This window comes from Hemiscyllium ocellatum (genome assembly GCF_020745735.1).
Source record: "Hemiscyllium ocellatum isolate sHemOce1 chromosome 27 unlocalized genomic scaffold, sHemOce1.pat.X.cur. SUPER_27_unloc_1, whole genome shotgun sequence".
NCBI classification, from domain to species: Eukaryota; Metazoa; Chordata; class Chondrichthyes; order Orectolobiformes; family Hemiscylliidae; genus Hemiscyllium; species Hemiscyllium ocellatum.
The window spans coordinates 5,999,212-6,020,180 of record NW_026867476.1 but is presented as its reverse complement, the minus strand read 5'-3'; the positions used below and the strand labels follow the sequence as shown (position 1 = coordinate 6,020,180).

The window sequence follows — 20,969 nt, the reverse complement described above, 5'->3', positions numbered from 1 at the left end:
CGTAGTGCATTACTTGAGCTGTTTCCCCGGTATACCAGAGGCTGCAGGTGACCTTACAGACGTTTATCGAATCATGAGAGGCAAGCATAGGGTAAATAGACAAGGTCATTTCCCAGGGATGGGAGAAGTCCAGAAAAGGAGGGTAATATGTTTGGTGTAAGGGAGGCAAGTGTAAGGAATGATCTGCTTGAGGAAGTGATGGGTGTAGTTCCAATTATAACAATTAAAAGGCAGTTGGATGGGTATATGAATAGGAAGAGTTCAGAGGGATATGGGCCAAGTACTGGTAAATGAGACGAGATTAATTTAGGCTATCTGGTCGGCACAGATGAGTTAGACCGAAGGACCTGTTTTTGTGCTGTGTATCTCTATGACTCAGGCTTGCTTGTAATGTTTGCCATGCCTATATGTTCAGTTTCTGTCTGGTGTCGGTGATATCTCATTTCCTCCAGCTCCCCACTTCCACCTCCCCAGATGTTAACCATTTCGTGTCTGGTGGTTTCTCAAGAAGCTTCATTGAAGGTTCATCCTGAATTGACATTTTTTTTGCGTCCCAAAAGCAGACTTACTCACTCCTAGATGTCGTGAAAGATGGTAGCTTTCAGGTAGATGTAGCCAAAATTCAGAGGTGTCTATCTTGATGTTTTCACTTTTCGGTCTCTGTAAGTTCCTGAATCAGTACCGTCAGGAGAATTAGTTTGAGCGGAGTGAGAATAGAGGGGTGAGAGAGGGTGGGATGGTGCTTTAAATTTTTTGGAAAAAGAAAAGAATCTTTTGCGGAAAGTAGAATTGCTTGTTTGGAATTTCTAACCTGGACTGACAGTGATGATTTTTGTAATCTCTTTTTACAGATTATTTGAAGATCTGAAGACAGAAGTTTCAAAATCAATAGCTGAAGGGCTTTGCCTGAAACATTGACTCTTCTGCTCCTCAGATGCTGCCTGATCTTCTGTGCTTTTCCAGCATTGCACTTTGACTGTGACTCTGACTCTCCAGTCCTCAATTTCACGTCAGTGTCTGACAGTCACTGAATCCATCGGCACTATAACAATTTTCGACTCTGATTCTGTGAGAAGGAACCAAGCTTTTTGGTTCCTGTTCCAGTAAGTTTTCAGCGTCAGTGAGACTGGAAGAGAGACCCGACTGTTGCAGCACTCTGATTGTGGAGCCAGAAAACGTTGTACAGACTGGGAAGAGGAATTCACGGCAGGGAGATGCTGTACTCGCGTTTGTGTGCAGCTGAAGCTTTGGTCATGGAGAAAGCCAAGGAATCCCGTCCCTTGGAGAAGCCATGGAAGTGTGGCGACTGTGGGAAAAGCTTCAGTTTCCCTTCTGACCTGGAGATTCATGGGCGCAGTCACACCAGGGAGAGGCCGATCTCCTGCCCTGAGTGCGGGACGGGCTTCAGCAATTCCTGCCACCTGCTGGGCCATCAGCGGGTCCACATGAGGGAGAGACTCTTCAGCTGCCCTGAGTGCGAGAAGGTCTTCAGCAATTCTTCCGTACTGCAGAGGCACCAGCGGGTCCACACGAGCAACAGGCGTTTCCCTTGCCCGAGTGTGGAAAGGGCTTCAGCAATTCCTCTTGCCTGTTGAAGCACCGGGGCGTCCACACGGGAGAGAGGCCCATCAGGTGTCCCAAGTGCTGGAAGATCTTCAGCAGTTCCTCCGTTCTGCAGAGGCACCAGCGGGTCCACACAGGCGAGAGGACATTCGCCTGCCCCAAAAGCAGGAAGGTATTCAACTATTCTTCAGTCTTGCTGACCCACCGCCGTGTCCACACATTGGAGAAAACCCTTCAGCTGCTCCAAGTGCGGAAAGGCCTTTAATGATACCTCTGCCCTGATGAGGCACCAGCGGGTCCACACTGGGGAGAGGCTATTCTCCTGTCTGAAGTGCGGGAAGGGATTGCCCAGGCATCCCACCTTCGGGTCCATACGGGGGAGAGGCCCTTACCCTGCCCAGAGTGCAGGAAGACCTTCTGCAATTCCTCCTACCTGCTGAGACACAGGCGGGGCCACACCGGAGAGAGGCCGTTCACCTACCCCGAGTGCAGGCGGAGGTTCTCATCATTCTTGCAGAAGCACCAGCGGGCACACCAGTGCTCCTAACAATCTGATTCTGCTGGTGAAACTACAGTGGGTCACTGCCAGGACTGAACCCCTGCCCAATCTGACAGTGCTTATAATGGGAGAGTCGGTCGGATTTTTTAGTTTTATGCTGTCGTGCTCCAGTGGGCGTTGTTGCTCGTTGAGACCAGGGGCTGTTATCTCTAGGTTTTTTTTCTGTCCAGTTAAAGAATTATTGGCTCTGTCTGGGAACGAGCCCCAGTCTGTAAAAAATAGTTGAATACTTCATGGTGTCCATTCGCATTCAGCAGTGACTTTGAAATTAAATTTACGGTTATGTGCCTGTGAACAACTCATCGTCGAAGGATTGCCCAACAGCTTGGCAATCCATTGTTGGAAGCTGTTTGCTTGAATTGATAATTTTAAAAGTTCGCTTCCTCAATTTGCCCCTTAGGTTTCTGTCTATGAGATGGTGGGGGGACTTGATCAAAGGGCTTAAATCATTGCTATCAACTGGATTATCTTGTTTTACTTTGCCCTAGTAAATTTGTGGTATTCAAAAGTGTTTGCTTTTGTTTGAATTCTAATTCTGGTGTGCAAGATCTGTTCATCAAATGTGGTTCTCTTGATCAAACTGCTGTGGGTCACTCCCAGGACTGAACCCCTGTGCATTCTGACAGTGTGTGTTGCAGTGGGAGAGTCAGTGGGCTTTTTTGATTTATGCCCTTGCCCCACCTTGCCCCGCAGCCAACTTTGCTTCCATTCGGCGTTGCTGCTTGTTGAGCCCAGGAGCTGTTCTCTCTAGATTCTATTGTCTAGTTAAAGAATTGTTGGCTCTTTCTGGGAATGAGTCCCAGCCTGTAAAAAATGGCTGAATACTTTGGGGTGTCTATTCACATTCAGTAGTGACTTTTAAATTAGATTTACAGTTAGGTGTCTGTGAAAAAGTCATAGTCCAAGGATTGCACAAAGGCTTGGCAAACCATTGTTGGAAACTGTTTGTTTGAATTGGTAAGTATTAAAAAAAATCTTTCTAAATTTGCCGCTTAAGTTTCTGTCTCTGAGATGGTGGGGGACTTGATCAAAGAGTTTAAATCATTGCAATTAATTAGATTATTTTCATTAATTTTGCCCTTGAAAAGTTGCCGTGTTTATAATTGTTGCGTTTTTGTTTAAATTATAATGTTGATGTGCAAGATCTGTTTTTCATCAATTCCGGTTAGGAAAGTTGAGAAATGGAGGGACATTGCATGTTTTAATTTCACTCTGTTGTGAATCTGGTGACAGTGACATTCATTTGTATTGGATTACTTATCCTTAATTGTAATGTCTTCCAACCCACTGTGGTAGGAAGTTCCACTGTCTCACCACACTCTGAGGTTTTTCATGAAATCCTTAGTGCAGAATTGTAAGGGAAAATGTTGACGAGTGCAGAATATAGGGTGTTAACTGCAAAAGCCAGGAAGACATTCGACAAAGTAAAACCATGACAATGTAGGGACAAATAAGGAACTTTGACAGCAATGAAGAGGTCACACGTCAGAGATCAAGATAATGGTCGTGACAAAAAGAAAAAGTACTCTGAAGACATTGGATATTGTAATTAAGCAAGTTTCTAGATGCTGTAGTTGGTTGAATACGATAACGTAAGAGATGAAATAACCAAAACCACGAATGTAATTTGATGTCAGTAACCATAAAGCAAGAGTATACTATTGACTGATGTAGGTCAATTGCGTGCAAGTAGGCCATTCAGCCCATCGAGTCAATATTGACTGACCGCCCCGACCAAATCCAGTTCGTTACCCGATTCCTGTATCTCCCAAGTTCAATCTACCCTCACCTGCACATCCTTTGGACTGTGGGAGGAGGCCAGAGCACCAGAGGAAATCCACGCAGACACAAGGGGAGAATGTGCAAACTCCACACAGACAGTCGTCCCGAGGGTGGGATCAAACCCAGGTCACTGATGGTGTGAGGCAGCAGTGCTCACCACCGTGCCACAACCACATGCTGCTCTCTAAAGAAGTGAATTTCAAAGACTCGGGAACACTTGAGAGAAAAACAAAACTCTCCAATCTTAAATGAGAGGCTAGTCTCTGGGTGGAAATGAGTGGACATTACATTAACATTAAGTCCTCTCCAGACGTTATACAGCCCCATCAGATAATTTGTTTCTTCTAAACTCAAACTGATACAAGCCCAGCCTGTCATCCCCTTGTCCTCGATCATAAGTCGAGTAAATCAGCGACTTTCGACCTCACTGCCATGATACAGAATGCCCTCAATCCAAGTTGACCTTAATGTCTAATCTCTTGACCACCACGCCACCATGTGGTCAGCCGCAACTCAGCTCTGAACGAGAGCAGAGGAACTGACCAGGCAGCGGTGAGGTGGACATTGCATTCCCAGAGAATATTGTTCAAGAGAGAAAGTTGTTCAGCTCATATTTTGATCATTGCAGGGACTATGCCTCCTGTCATTTAAATGTCTTTGATCCAAATTACAGTCTAGTTTTGTTGTACATTGTGTGTGTTTTATCTGTGTTTCACTACATGATTTTCTGTTGCTGTCATTCCCATTAGGATGTGTAAATTCAGTACCAGATAATAGTCTCAGTTCTGAATTTTCCTTGAGGATTAGCGTAGAACGTACTAAGTATCAGTCAGAATGGAAGAGGCTCGACTGTTTATATAACCCTTTGCTGTCATTGTCCTGGGACTGTGTGAATGGGGAAGTGTAGAGGGAGTTTTACACTGTATCTAACCCAATGCTGCATCTGTCTTGGCAGTGTTTGTTGGGGACAGTGTTGAGGTAGCTTCACTTTCAATTTAAGAGTAGAGGAAGCTTTATTCTGATTGTAATCCCATGCTTTCCTTATCCTGGGTGTTTTAGATGGCATCTATAATTGAAGTGGATGCAGACTTGGCTGTGGAAGTGGAGGATACTTCTACCTGAACACACCCATCTTTGAGATTGCTGTGCTGATCAATACAATCTCAGACACCTTCATTCACTTTTCCAACCAACCACAGGGCGATTAAGGATGGATAAAAATGCTGGCATTGCCAGCGATGTCCACACCCCATGTATGAATAAATACTTTTTGTTTAAAAGTTACATTCACGTTCCAAACCCTCTAATGTATGATTACTTACATAGAAAATTCCTGTCTGTTTGGAATATCATTTTAAAACATAGGAATATGTCAACCATGTAGAAATATAACAAGAACAACAAATGGAGCAGGTAACAGGTAATGAGCAAGACCAGAATGCTGAGTCAGTCTGACCTCCATGCCTGAGAGAGTTCTCCCAGATGTTGAAGTTACACCAGTGCCTTTTACTCTTGCAGCTTCCCCAAAGGTTTGTCCCTGATCTAAGATCATTCAATAACCCGAAGAACTAACTGTTTTTACCTCTATAGCTGCTGCCAGACTTGCTGAGTAATTCCAGCCCTTCTGCTTTATTCTTTTATGGGATTTGAGCTTCGCTAAGTCAGTGTAATGAAGAACTGCAGATGCTGGAGATTTGAAACACAACAATGCATAAATTGCTGGAGAAACTCAATACGACTGGCAGCATATGTGGAGAGAGAAGCAGAGTTGGCATTTCAAGTGCTGTGACCCTTCTTCACATCTGTTCTGGACTCATGCCAGGATATTTACTCTGTTTCTTTCTCTCTCTTTCTCTCACTCTCCACCAGACTGGCTGAGTTTCTCCAGCAATTTCTGTTCTGACACTTTCACAAGTTTGATGTTTGTTATCCATCCCTAATTGCAAGGCATCTTGCTTGAGCCAATTCAGAGTGCAGTTTAAGAGTCAACCACATTGCTGTGGGTCTGGAGTCACATGTAAGTCAGACCAGGTAAGGATGGCAGTTTCCCTCCTGAAAGGACATTGGTGAACTTTTTTTTATGACAATTGACTTCAGTGCCATCGATACCTTACTGAGACTAACTTTGTGTTCCCCATTTATGATTTGAATTATTCACATCTCACCGCTTGCCTGGATTACACTGTTGCTTCCCATCCTTTGCTATGTTGTGTTTGCTCTTTACGTCTTTGTCCTCTGATGTTTGGGGAATTGAACCTGTTTAAAGATTGCCCTAAACCTGCCCCTTTGACCAAGTCTTTGGTCACCTGTCTTTATCTATGCTCCGGTCTTGTGATTTTAAAAGGAATTCTCATTATGTTCATGTGAAGCACTTTGAGATAGTTAACTGTATTATTTGAATGAAGCTTATATCCCTATCTTAATATCTGAAAGTAGAGGGCCATATTTTAAAAGTAGAAGACAAAAATGAGGATGATTTCTTTTCTTTCTGAGGGTTGTGTGTCTTCCTCAAAAGAGAGTGGATTCAAAATCTTTCAGGCAGAGGTAGAGAGGTTCTTGGTAACCAAGTGGATGACAGATTGTCGGGATGTGTAGGAATGTAGAGTTGACGTTGAATTCAGATCTGCCATGACCTTATTGAATGTTGCAGCAGGCTCGAAGGGCCGAAAGGCCTACTCCCGCCCATTGTATGTTTGTATCAAGAAGTGTGTGTCTGCCCTCTTCTAGCTATGAACTGGGTAATTCCTTTCCAATATTGCCCCTTGGAGACAGTTAAGTGAACACCAGATGGACTCCTATTGGGTGCAGGCACATTGTAGGAATTGCAGTATTTCTTCCGTTAATTTTGTTGCTTCTTACTCTGTGTTGCTAAGAATCTTCTAAATAAAAACCGAAACACTTCTGTTATTATCGCACCAATGGAAGTGTTGGTTTGGATGTAACATTGTTGAATTAGCCATTCCAATCTTTTCCAGAATTCTGTGTTTGAAGCCCTCGAGTCTGGTTTCCGCCCCTGAAACAGGTCTTATCAAGGTCATATTTGACATCCTTTGTAACGGTGACAGGGATGAACATTTCCTCGTCGACCTGCGGACAGCGTTCATCAGTTAACGATAGTACTGACCCTCTCCAAAAACGCTGTATCCTCAGGGAGGGTCTGCTTTTAGAGTTTTCCGCTCTTATTGTTTAACCGTAGCTGCTGGTGTTGGCATCTATACTGATGATATCCAGCTGTGCCTGAACACCACTTCTCTCCCAACTCCACTGTCATTCATAATTTGCCAATAATTTCATCGGAATGCCTGCCCAATTTCCAGGGTTGGATTACCATAAACATTCCCTTAATTAAATATTGTTAAGTGTGAAGCCATTATTTTAGTCCCAAAGTTCGATCTGAACCCCCGCACCACACCCCCCCCACCTCCCACCACCACCCCAGTGACAGCCTTAATGTCACGTTTGAAAGATAGATTCGTGAACAGTCGGAGGATGAACAGTTGCGGGAAAAGGGCAGGAAAGTGGATGTGGGGAATGCCAGATCAGCCACGATCCTACTGAATGGAGGAACAGGCTCTAGGACTGAATGGCGTATTCCTGTTGCTATTTCTTACGGTTGCCGAGCCCTTACCTCTGATACAGGACACTGGCTTCAGTATGTGCCATTTCTGAGAGTGCTGATGTTCCCTTGTGTAATGTCAACAACTTGGCAGCTGCTGAAACCTCTTGCTCCTTTGTTACCTCTAAAACAATAAGCCAATGTGTTCAGGGGAGGCGATGGCCTACTTCATTATCACCAGACTGTTCACCCAGGTAATGTTCTGGGGACCTGGGTTCAAAACCTGCCACGACAAATGGTGGAATCTGAACTCAATATAAATCTGGAATTAAGAGTCTAATGATAAAACCGGTGTGGCTTGTTGTAAAAACTTATCTGGTTTCCTGCTGTCCGAAAGTGGTCTAATCTACATATGTGATTCAGATCCACTGTCAGCTGGTTGAATCTTCACTGCACTTTCAATCCAAACCTCCAGGCGGGGGTTCACTATAAACTCCCCACTTTTATACTCCATTTAAAGGCCATCCTCCCTTTTGCCTTCCCTATTACACACTCAACTTAGATGAAGAGTTCATGGATGCGAGCTTCCAAATCCTCCTATTCAGCAGCTTTCTCCATTAAACGTTCAGCACTTTTCCTACTGTCAATGTGTACAACCTCATTTTCCACATTCTATTCCATCGTCCAAGGTTTTGCTCATTTGCTTAAGCTGTCTATATCCCTCTCCATGTCATCCTCACCACCTGCATTCCAATCAACTGTCTCCACTGCAGTCTTGGCAATAGTACATTCACTTCACTTATTCAAGTAATTCATATCCATAATGTAAATAATTTTGGCCCCAGCCCTGATCCCTGTGGCACATTGCTAGTCACAAGTTGTGATCCTGAACATGCCCCTTATCCCTACTGTATCATTGGTTAGCCAATCATGTATCCATACGCTGAGACTGTCTCCAATACCATGTGAATATCATTGGCTCTGCCAGCAAGTCTTCCCAAACTGTCCTTGAAAAAGTGGTGATGAGCTGCCTCTTAAAATGCTTCACAAATATGATGTGGTCTATAATGAAGGTTCAGGATCGAGTTCCAGGATTTTGATCAATAACATCGAAGCAATGCGTATATGTCACAGTTGGAATGTTGTGTTCACACTTATCTCCTCTTGCTGGTTGAAGTGATGGAGTGAAAATTGCTCTTGAAGAGCCGCCACTCATATAATAAGCCAGACAGATCGATTGTGGCCAGAGACTCGGCCATTTTGACATCTCATCAATCTACATTCTTTCCATCCAAGTTTTAGTCACATAAAACTGCCACGCAATGCTGTTATGGCCTCAGTAAACTATAATAACATGAAGATCGCTGGGATGATTTTCTACATCGGACTGCAATATAAATACAGATCATTGTTTCCAGTTTTGGTGGAACAAAAGACATGGTATTGGTGGATAATAACAGTTAATGCAAACACAGTTAGCCATCGATAAATATTAATCCTGTTCACTTCAATGGCCAATTTCAATTCAGAAACCAAGTGCACTCGGCTGCATGTAACATAGACAACATGACACAACGGCTCATAGGAGGAGAAATGGGACATTGAGGAGGAGTGAAATGCTTGCTTTTGGTCACCTCCACAATTGTTAGAAAAACAGGTTGAAAGGATTCTTAAAAGGTGGCTGAAGTAATGGTGTGGCATAACACTTCAGACAGCGCAAAGTGGAAGACCACTTTCTAGTGGAAGAAAAAGAATTTTCTTATTTCTGAAAGAACTGGGAAACAGAAGAGGGGATGAAATCTGACTTGGAAGCTATTTCCTATTTGTTGAGGATGTTGCTTCATCACAGTCTTGGTTTAGAGTATAAGGTCTTGATCAGGAATAAAGGGTGGCCCAAGGGGACTGAGAGATAAATGGGAAGGAAGTGGGGCTGGAGGGAAGGTAGCTGGGAGTGCAATAGATAGATGGAGGAAGCAATTGGTGGTGATAAGTCAGAGATGAGGGTGGAGCAAATAGGTGAGAAGCAAGATGGACAGGTTTGACAGGTCAAGAGAGTGGTGTCGAATTGGAAGGTTGGATCTGAGACAAGGTACGGGAGAGGAAATGAGGAAAGTGATGAAATCTACATTGATCCCATGTGGTTGGAGGTTCCGAAGGCAGAAGATGAGGTGTTTTTCCTACAAGCGTCGGGGAGCAAGAGTTTGGCAGTGGAGGAGGCCCAGGACTTGAATGTCCTTGGTGGAATGTGAGGGGGAGTTTAAGTGTTCAGCCACAGGGCCGTTGGTCGTTTAGTGTCAGTGACCCAGAGCTGTTCCCTGAAACGTTACGCTTGTTGGCATCCAGTGTCCCCAATGTAGATGAGACCATATTGCGAGCAATGGCCATTAACTTATGAATAGATTGCATAAATCTTAGCCTGCCAGAGTTATTTTCTTTCATTAAATTAAAGAAAAATTTAATTAAATTGTGTGACTGCATGAAACGGTTTGTTGGTCAGATTTGAATCATCACTCCCAAATGAGACAATGCCATGAATATCAGTGAACTGCTCTTTTTGTTAAAAACCACAAGTTCTTGATTTATTTTCACAACTTACTAGTATTCACACCTGCACATTCAATGTCAAACTCTGACATCAGAAATGAAATTACACCATTAATTTTGACTTACAATATTCGAACAAACAAATTAATAGCACACAGTGAATACCAAGTCTGATAAATATGAAATTAAATTTGACCAAAAACAATATAAAATCAAGCTGGGAGATAAGAAATGGGGGAAGGGCAGAAGGCAAGAAATGCAGCATCATAGAAGGTACTCCTCCAGGGAGTGTATTTTACCAACTACCACAGCTAAATATAAACATTCTGATATGATCCTCCAGTTTTAATGTGAACCATAGCCCCATACAGTAGGTACCATTTAAATGAGTAAAAAATGCAAGCCTTGAGCAAATCCAGCCTCCAGCCTTACCCCCCGCTTCTTGGAGCTTGGACCTTGGACCTTCCTCCAGTTCCGGGGGGTTGTTGAACCCCTGGGCTCCAGCTGCCACTCCTCCATTGAAGAAGCTTTTGGGAAACAGATGCAAAGGCAAGATACAGAACGGAGCACCTTTGCAAATGAAAGCAGCTTACAGAGACATCACATGATTTTTAGCCATCGACCTCAAGGTTATCTGCCCAGCACACTCATGCAGCACTACTCTGCTTCTGTGCTCCCAGCAGCTGGATTGTGGATCAGTTTAAAGTAGATCCTATATCTATGACAACATCGGTACACAAGGCAGTGAAGAAAGGTTTCAGCACACTGGCCTTCATCAGTTAGGGAATTGAGTATAGATGTTGGTAAGTTATGTTGTAATTATACAGGACGTGGATGAAGCTGCACCTGGAATATTGTGATCAGTTTTGGTGTTCTGACTTCTGACTTCTTCAACTCTGCGTTTGTGTTGAACTTGATGGGATATTTTGTCTAACTTAGCATGTTTAAACAGTATCGCTCAGAGGCATTCATCTGAAACTTTTCAGGAGGTGAGCTCAACAAGATTGAAAAATTCCAAGTTAATTGGAGTCTATTTTAAACTTACATCAGGACCAGTAGGCAGAGACACGTACAGCATTGAAACAGACCTTTCGGTCCAATTTGTCCATGCTGACCTGATATCCTAAATTAACCTAGTCCTAGTGGTTGTTGGGTGCAGGGGAGGCAATTGCAGTCCAGCAGAAAACAAAAACAGCCCACCTACTCTCCCACTGCACCCAGTGTCAGAACTGCCAGAAGGTTCAGTCCTGGGAGGTGACCCAAGGCAGCGTCACGGGTGGGATCTGATTGCTGGGAGCACTGGTGCCCGCTCAGGTGCTTCTGCAAGTTGCAGGAAAACATGAATCTCTTCCCACACTCGGACCAACTGAAGGGCATCTCCCCAGTGTGGACACACTGAAGCTTCAGCAGGGAGGAGGAATTGCTGAAGGCCTTCCCGCCCTCAGGGCAGCAAAATGGCCTCCTCCCTCCACCCCACCCCCATCCCCGTATGGACCAGCTGGTGCATCAGCTGTGTGGAGGAGCGGGTAAAGCCCTTCCCACATTCGGGGCAGGAGAACAGCTTATCCCCGGTGTGGATGGACTGGTGCCTCGACAGGGCTGAGGAATTGCTGAAGGCCTTCCCACACTGAGGGCAGCAGAAGGGCTTTTTCCCCTCTGTGGACCCATTGGTGTTCAGAACCCTTTCAAATTTCACAATATCCTTCTGATAGGAGGGAGACCAGAATTGCACTCAATATTAACCCAAAGTGGTCTAACCAATGTCCTCTACAACCACAACATAACTTCCAAACTCCAGTACTCAGTCAGAGGATTCCAAAAGCTTTCAAAACGCACAAAAAACAAACAGGAAAGAATGGAGGACAAACCGAATTTTTGAGAGTCAGCTTGGAAGCATCACTGAGAAATCGGCGGACTGGGTTTATTGGGTACCCATTCTCCTTAAATACACTATATACGTATTTCTCTTGTGCTCTTCCTAATTTCTCTGTGCTGCAGTGTGTCATGGCTCGTTGAAATAATGTCCTGACGCAGCTTCGTTTGTGGGTGTTGGGATGATTGCTTCTGTGGATAAGTATTTGGTTTGTGTGTGTTGTTTTTCTGTAGATGCTAGTTGAAGTTCCCCATTGATTGTTCGCTCTACTGTGACATCTAAGAATGGCACTTTGTTGTTGTTCTCCTCCTCTTCAAACCAGGAGCCCCCCTCAGGCCATAGTCTCACTACTTGGAACACCAATATACAGACCAGTCAAAGGCCTCCACTGAAGACTAAAACACCAAGTCGAAGATTCACGCCACTCCATTTACTCCACCCAAGAATTCCTGAACATCAATTTCTCTCTGTCCTGCCAGCACAGCATCTTTCTATCTCCCCGATAACAGACCTTGGGAGCAAGTTCACAATCAAATTTGCTCACTTCCCACGCATTAGTGTAACAGATACCTCTCACCCCAAGGAATTGAGAGATAGAGAGCAGAAGAGCGAATGAACTCTTGCCCTCCAACCCCCGCCCCCCAGAACAACGTGCCAGTAGAAGCAAATTGGTTTAGTTATCCACCAGTGGAGATCGTCCACTTCCTGGGGATGAGACAAACATCAGCGCCCCGGGGACAGAATGACAAGCAGAAGTTCTGGAAACACTTTGCTACTTGCAATACTTGGAGCAAAGTGGAATCTACTTCATACTGAGCAAGTTTCAGCTGGCTCAGAGTCTCTAGTGTACATTGCTCTCTGAGTTTATATTTGCACATTGACGACATGTCTGCACAACAGCACATGGCACTACAGCAGTGAAGATCTTTTAACGTCATTCTCGAACTTGCAAGACACACGCCAGATGAAAAGCTCAATACTTCTCTGGAAAAGCTGCCGTACAATGCAGGAGAATGGCACAACGGGTGCATGCTGGGATGATAACCCAGAAGCGAAACCATTTCCTCCTATTCACTCAATGTCATCTTTAGCAGCTTTCCCGTATAACGGCGCTCTGCTCTCTCCCTTACCTTGCTTCCCAAAACTTCGGGTATCTGAGTTAAATATGTCACATCGATACGCAAGTCAAATTTATACAGTTGCGCTGGCACCCTGGCGGAGCTCTGAGTTGTCTTGTCCTGTTCTCTGTCGCTGTGTTCTAATCTCGTGTGAAACCTCTTCTCTCAGATGGCAATGAACCGGTGAAGTTGAAACACATGACTTGCTGCTTTTGTGCATTTGCTGCAGTAAAGAAACCAACGCCCGTGTAACAAAAGACTCTCTGCAGGATTGCTGTGTCAAGACAAATTCTGAACCCCAAGCAGGCTGCACAAAAATGCACTCATACCAATTTCCCTGAGGGAAGGGTCTCCGGTGTCCATTTCTCTCTGTTCTGACAGCACAGCATCTTTCTATCTCTCCGTTAACAGGACCTTTGGAACACGTTCAAAGTTGCCCATTTCCTCCGCATGACTGTAACTGACTTCTCCTGCCTCACGTAATAGTGAGAGAGAGAGAGAGAGAGAGAGAGAGAGCAGAAGAGCGAATGGGCTCTGCCTTCCACCAGCACAGCTCGTAAGTAGAAACAAAATGGTTCAATTATCCACCAGTGGAAACAGCCCGGTCCCTAGGGAACGGGACAAACAGCAGCGTCCAGGGAGCAGGGAGGCAGATTGAGAAGCAGATGTTCTTGAAACTCGTCCCTGCTTGCAATTCTGGGAGCAATGTGCAATGTATTTCGTACTGAACAAGTCTCAGCTGCTTCAGGAGGTGGCTGCACCCATGGCTGGGGGCTCGTTAGTCTGGGATATGATTCTAGCTTTGGGTCTTCTAGTGTATGCAGCCGTGTGAGAGTTCCCGGGTTCCAATCCTAGGCGAACTCTCATTTCTTTAATTGACATGAGCAAAAATGCCCGATCAATTTTCTCAAAAAGCCGCTTCTTAAATAAGATCGGACTGCCTGAATTCGGGACGGCGCGGAGCAGAGAACACGGCGAAGGGAAACACGTGTTGAAAGTAAAAACAAGTATTGCAGATTTTTGGCCCGCGCAATCCGAGTCTGAATGAATCCTCCACCTGCATTACGCTCAATTCTGAGTGTGATACTTCAGGAAGCGGGGAAGTGAAGTGATTGCAGACAGCACTGACCAGGTTGAAGTGAATGGTGCCGTCCTGAGGAATGTCAGCAATGAAGGGAGATTGGAAAGTTTGGGGCAGCTCTCTTTGGAGAACAGAGGTCTGAAAGCTGGCCTGATTGAGGTTTTCCACATCATGAGGGTTTTAGACAGAGGAAATAATGCAGTGAAAATGATCCCAGGCCTGAAAAGATCGAGAACGATTTGGCAGAGATTTAAAGTCATCAGGAAAATAAATAAAAGTGACATTAGGAAGACCGTTTTCGCACAGGGAGTGGGGCCAGTAAACCCCTGTCTGACAGTGACAAAGAGGCAGATTCAATGGACACAAAAGGAAATTCGGTGGACATGTTCAATGTAACAACGTGCAGATTTACAGAGAACAGGCGACAGAGTGGGACACGTATTTACGTATTGTTTTGAACCAGCAGAGGTAAGGTGGGCTGCATGGCCTCAGTTTGCGCTGTCACGGATTTCGTGATTCTGAGTGAAATCGGAGTTGGACCAACAGAATGGAGGAAATTTGACAACGGATATATTCTGCCCAACAGGATACTCCATTACAGCAATGAAGGTGTTTTGACATCATTCTCGAAGGTGCATGACACAATGCAGATTCAAAACTGAGGATTCATTTGAATCACTGAGTAATTTGTTTACAGTTATTCAGTTGAGGTGAGTGGAGTTGCGCATTGGGAGCCACTCCAGTTGATCTGTCGAAGCCGTTTTCCCCTGTGTGATAGTCCCACCAGCACTCCAATCTGCTGTGCTTCCAGTCAGTAGATACAGATTACTGTCCCATACTGATACATGGGCTTGTGAAGGTCTGAGTGCTCTTCTCCTGTTCTCTGTCGGCCTCCTATGATCCGAATAGTCAAACTTCTCTTCTCCGAGAGTAGGAATAAACTGGTGAAGGTGAAACATATCAGTTGCGGTGTGTCCCATGTGCAGGAGGCCCTGCAGTAATTCACCACGCTGTTTCACACAGCAGCATCCTCTCGGTGAATTCCACTTGGCAAAAAAATCGATTGAACCAAATCAGTGTCCGCCACAGTATTTTAGTGACACCGTTTATAAAATTCAGGCTCACCGTTAATGTGGGGAGGGGGCGTCAGACTGTAGTTTCCGCTCCTTATGTTGAATAAAGATAATTTTAACTGTGTCCAGTGAGAGGAAAGAATTTACTGTTGGTGGGAAACATTTCTATCTGAACTCGCTGTCACTCTGCTGCAACAGGAGGAGCTGGGACCTCCTGATGGATTGAAATATAAAGATGGGAGGTTATGGATTATACTGTAAAACTGTCTGTATAATGTTATTCACACCGCGCTGTCACCAACTGACCGAAGAGGCTGTGTTTAAATCCCGTGATGAACAGTTTGTGTTTTACTTCTCACATTGGGGGGAGCTGAGCATTTACCCAAACACTGGGCACACCATCTCCATGACACAGTCTTCACAAATCAAACTGACAGCAAAGCTTCACGTGTGATAGAAAGTTCCCCGAAAGAAGACTTGGCTCAGCAAATGTACAGAGGGAACACAATCCTTCCTTGAATGTGAAATGTAGGAAGACGACTTTTAGTGAGCCTGACGTGATTTGAACACGCAACCTCCTGATCTGGAGTCAGACGCGCTACCTTTGCGCCACCAGCTCATGGGGCACTGCGTCGCTTCTATTCATACTTAAGGAAAGTGATCGCACTGCAATGATTTTCCGTTATGAGTAACAACGGAGATCAACAGTTCATGTCTGTTCTGTTTCTCCCCCTCTCTTTCTATCTCTCGAACAATTTCCAACTCTCTCTCAATGAAAATCTGAAAGAATTGCGGATGCTGTATATCAGAAACAAAAAACAGGAGTTGCATGTGACCCTTCCACAGAACTGATGGTGATTGGGAAAATGTCGGTTTATATGCAGGAGATATGGTGGGAGGAATCAAGGACAATGAAAATGAAATGTCAAGGCTACATGAGAAAAACAAACCAGTAAAGTTGCTGAATGACTTTCTGCTGTCCTATTCGATTAAAAAAGATGACAAGAAATATAGAATATAACTTCAGTGCTAGATTAGAATGTGAAAAACAATAGCCACAAAGCTTTTATAACAGTGAATAATATCAAATATACACCATATGAAGCAACATATGTCTACATTTAAATCAACGTGCCAATCCGTTAGATTCTGCTCCATCCCATGAGTAATTACACTTTTAATTCTGAACATGAGGGAAGTAGCAATATTTTTCCACAATGCAAATTGTATCCACTGTCTCCCGTCAATAAATATCTCTGAGAACATCGGAGTCAAGTCACAGCGCTGTCAGATGAAGGGGAAGCTGAAGTAGCCTCACACGCTGCTCACGGGCACATTTTACTTTCCCCAACTCAACGCCTCAACCACTGCGGCTCCTGGGAGTGGAAAGGAAACAATCACCAAAACCCAGTCTTAGTTTTGTGAATCTTCAGAAAATAAGCAAACCTTCATCCCTTCGGATTTTCTATCCTGGGCTGACAGGGATGGGTTTTGTCGCTCTTTTGTCGGATATTGCAAGTGGATGTTTTGCAGAAAAGCACCGCAATTCAATCTGATTAATCAGGACCTGGATGTTTTCGGTCTTTGAATGTAAGTGTTGTGCTCCAGAACTTTGTTGTTCACAGTTTATAATACTTATCTTCCCAGTCCCCTGTACCACTTGTCGAAAATGTTTAATTTGCGTCTTGTCATCCTTTCACTGTCTGCTAATTAGTGTTTTACCGAAATTATCTTGACCTTGCATACCTGAAACCTCAAGCTAATTTCACGAGAAACATTCTCCAGTTCAAAAGCCAACTGTTAGTGATGGCTCCTTTTCTTGTACCGTACCCAATTTCAGATCGATGTTGTTAATGTCCCTTTTATTACTTCAGATCCACGTTTCGCTCACAGGGCATGAACAGAACTGTCACCAAATACATTTACCAATCTACGTTCATTCTATCGATTGTATTAGCATTTTCAACATTTCTCATCAAAATAACTCGAGAGACTTTCATCACCATTTTCTGTGAACAGTTCTACATTAGCTTTGCTGAATGATCCCCAAATTTCTTGAAGTGGCTCCTTATTTTCGGCCCTGATTATTCATCATTCTACGCACGGAAATGGATCCTTCCCACCCGCTCTGTCCCTCATCAATGTGTGTAATTCAATTCAATCTCCCATCAGCCTCCTCTGTCCTGATCAAATCCAGGGGAATAGGATACGTTGGGGCTATGGCGCTAACAGGACAAGTTCAGTACTCACCTTTCCTGTTAGAGCAATTCCATAAGAAATTTTTGACCACAACTTTGGGAGTGTAGTTGTGGCCGAACATTTAAAGTGCTGGCGTGGAGATCCCTTGGGGCTCCCCCGCCCAGGGTGGTAACCTGCTGACTATGCTTTCTTCGCTGGCGATTTTAAATGACTTCCTGTTGTTTGCATTATCGCTCAAACTTCACAAAACCCGTCTCAATAAAGTCCCGTTTTCTCATGTCTGGGAATTGATTGCCATGCAGGAAACTCGTGTTCGGAACAAACAGCGTACCAGACTCAAAACGTCAGCTCTGTTTACCTTTCCACAGATGATGCACGACCTGTTGGCTTTCTGCAGTATTCTCTGTGTGTATTAGGCACAAGTGCTGCTTTTCATTCAAGAACTTCAATTCCTGTCCTCTGGTAACTGACTCTGGTCAGTGGCAATTGGTTCTTCTGATCATTAATCTGCCCATTCCCACCGCTTCTCCCATCATTACCAACAGCCCCAGGAAATCTCCAGTTAAACTTCTTTGCTCCAAAGCGAACATTCCCAACCTTGGGAATGTCTCCCCACAATGGAAATTCCTCATCCCTGGAAATGAAGCATGGCGTACACTTGGGAAGAGATTTTGGCAAAATATCGTCAGTTAGGAAATGGAAAAATGTTCATGAAGCAAAACAGAAATCCCAGTCTCCAGCTTTGTGAACCTTTGGAAACTCTTTGGGAAGCGGATTTAGATGAGAATGAAAGATGAACCGTCCGACTCAGCAGAGACAGTCCAGACACCGTCTCCTTGTTGAAGAGGCCGGGAGATTGACTCTGATGTTCTCGGGACATGAACTGATCTGAGACATTGAAAGAATTGTCGTTCGTGCACATCAGGAATTCAAACCCCTTCTCGCCTCCGAGCCAATGAGGGAACTCGGGAACAGGCAAAACACTGAAAGGCTCGAAGGGCGACGGTCCCGGAGGAAGAAAGCTAGTTCCTCGTGACATGGATATGTCTGCAGAGGGTGGGATCAGACTGTCCCCGGTGTCTTCACAATGAATGTCCCAGGCATTATTCAGGAAAAGTAAAAGTGATAGACGACAATTGTAACTCTAGGCGGGGCAGGCTGAATTATGAATTCACTAATAGCCTCCCCTAAGCGATGGCGCAGCCCATGACTGCGCCTGTCTCTGTGGCGCAACTGGTCCGCGCGTTCGGCTGGAAACCGAAAGGTTGGTGATTCGAATCCACCCAAGGGCGTTTCGTTTTTTCCTCTTCCTTGGCTTCGCGACTGTGTGCACTTTAATGGGGTCAGGAAAATGTTATCCAAGCGGAAACCTTCTCCACAATGGGGTTTCTGAATTGTATTATTGTCTAACGTAAGAGACTGCGGGTGCTGAGGACCCGAGACAAAAAAGAGAAAATCGGCAGGTTTGACAGCACCTGTCGGAGAAAACGGAATTCTGAAATGCTGTGTCTGATTCTCTTTCCATAGATGTTGCCTGACCTTCTCCGTTCCTCCTGAAATTTCTAGATTTGTTTTTAACTGAAAGTTCATTTCATCTTTTGCGATGAAACACCTAGACTCGCAGTGTGCAGATACTTAACCCTTTCGAATCACTGAAGTGAATGGATTCAAACAAACTCTGCGATGATTCACTCTTTCTCAGCTCCGCAGCCAGACAGACCTGGGAAGTGAAGCTGTCAGTGTGGTTCTGCATTCGTGGGCTGAGTGGTTTATGCGATGGACTTGAAACCCATTGCGGTTTCCTCAGGCAGGTGTGACCCCTGCCGACTACAAAATGTGAAATGTCGTCGACAAGAAAGGGAGCTTGCTCCCCGGCTTCTTCTTTAAGATTCAAATCAGTGGAGGGGGAAAAATATTTCACTCACATTGGGACTGGTGGGAATCTGTAACCCACTGCCTGTTCGGGTGGAACAGGCAGATACCCGCAGAGCTTCTTTTGAGGCTTTGAGCCAAGTGTCTGCAAATGAGACTAGAACAATGAGGGGCTGGAAATCGTGATCGAAATGAAGCAGGCACCTGAGGACAAGGGTGTTTTCTTTGCCAGTGAAAGATACTGCTTCACAAAGTTGGGACTGTGGAAGGGAAGCAGTAACGGTGATTATCTTTGGTTGTTGACCTTGTGACTGTTCCCATTGCTGCGTATGTCCGTGTTAACGTCAGAACTCTGCAGCATGGTGGCGTTAGATACGCACAGGGCCAGGGGCGCAATGAATGACGCATCTGTCTCCACCTACCTGTTTGAAATGCAGCTCACAGCTTCTTCACACACCCCAATTAATCTTTCTCATTGTACTGAAGCCGGCATACGGTTTGAATTCCCCATCTGCGGGAATGAGAATCTTTTCACTGTCTCGCGTCAATAAATGTCCCTCAGAACATCGGAGTCAAGTCACAGCGGAAGCTGAAATAGCCTCACACGCTGCTCACGGGCACATTTTACTTTCCCCAACTCAACGCCTCAACCACTGTGGCTCCTGGGAGTGGAAAGGAAACAATCACCAAAACCCAGTCTTAGCTTTGTGAATCTTCAGAAAATAAGCAAACCTTCATCCCTTCGGATTTTCTATCCTGGGCTGACAGGGATGGGTTTTGTCACTCTTTTGTCGGATATTGCAAGTGGATGTTTTGCAGAAAAGCACCACAAATCAATCTGATTAATCAGGACCTGGATGTTTTCGGTCTTTGAATGTAAGTGTTGTGCTCCAGAACTTTGTTGTTCACAGTTTATAATACTTTTCTTCCCAGTCCCCTGTACCACTTGTCGAAAATGCTTAATTTGGGTCTTGTAATCCTTTCACTGTCTGCTAATGAGGATGGCGTTTCCGTGTTTTACCGAAATTATCTTGACCTTGCATACCTCAAGCCTTAAGGTAATTTCACGAGAAACCTTCTCCAGTTCAAAAGCCAACTGTTAATAACGGCTCTGTTTCTTGTCACGTATCCAATTTCAGATCGATATTGTTAATGTCCCTTTTATTCCTTCAGATCCAGGTTTCGCTCACAGGGCATGAACAGAACTGTCACCAAATACATTTACCAATCTTCCTTCATCCTTTCGATTGTAATCGCATCATGAATACTTCTCATCAAAATACCTCGAGAGACTTTCATCACCATTTTCTGTGAACAGTTCTACATTAGCTTTGCTGAATGAACACCAATTTTCTTGAAGTGACTCCTTATTTTCGGCCCTGATTATTCATCTCCCTACGCACGAAAATGGATCCTTCCCACCTGCTCTGTCCCTCATCAATGTGTGTAGTTCAAATCGATCTCCCATCAACCTCCTCTGTCCTGATCAAATCCAGGGGAACAGGATATGTTGGGGCTATGGCGAGGACAGGACAAGTCCAGTACTCACATTTCCTGTTAGAGCAATTCCATGAAAAATTTTAGATCATAACTTTGGGCGTGTAGTTGTGGCCGAATACTTAAGGTGCTGGCGTGGAGATCCTTTGGGGCTCCCCCGCCCAGGGTGGTAACCTGCTGGCTATGCTTTCTTCGCTGGCGATTTTAAATGACTTCCTGTTGTTTGCATTATCGCTCAAACTTCACAAAACC

The 20,969-nt window shown here is 44.7% G+C and overlaps 1 non-coding gene across 1 annotated transcript; it reads right to left on the bottom strand.

Annotated features, from left to right (window-relative positions):
- Positions 1 to 15,696: 15,696 nt before the first annotated feature.
- On the bottom strand, positions 15,697 to 15,768 carry trnaw-cca (transfer RNA tryptophan (anticodon CCA)). The gene has a single exon. It is a non-coding gene; the product is annotated as a tRNA-Trp (tRNA).
- Between the last annotated feature and the right edge of the window lie 5,201 nt (positions 15,769 to 20,969).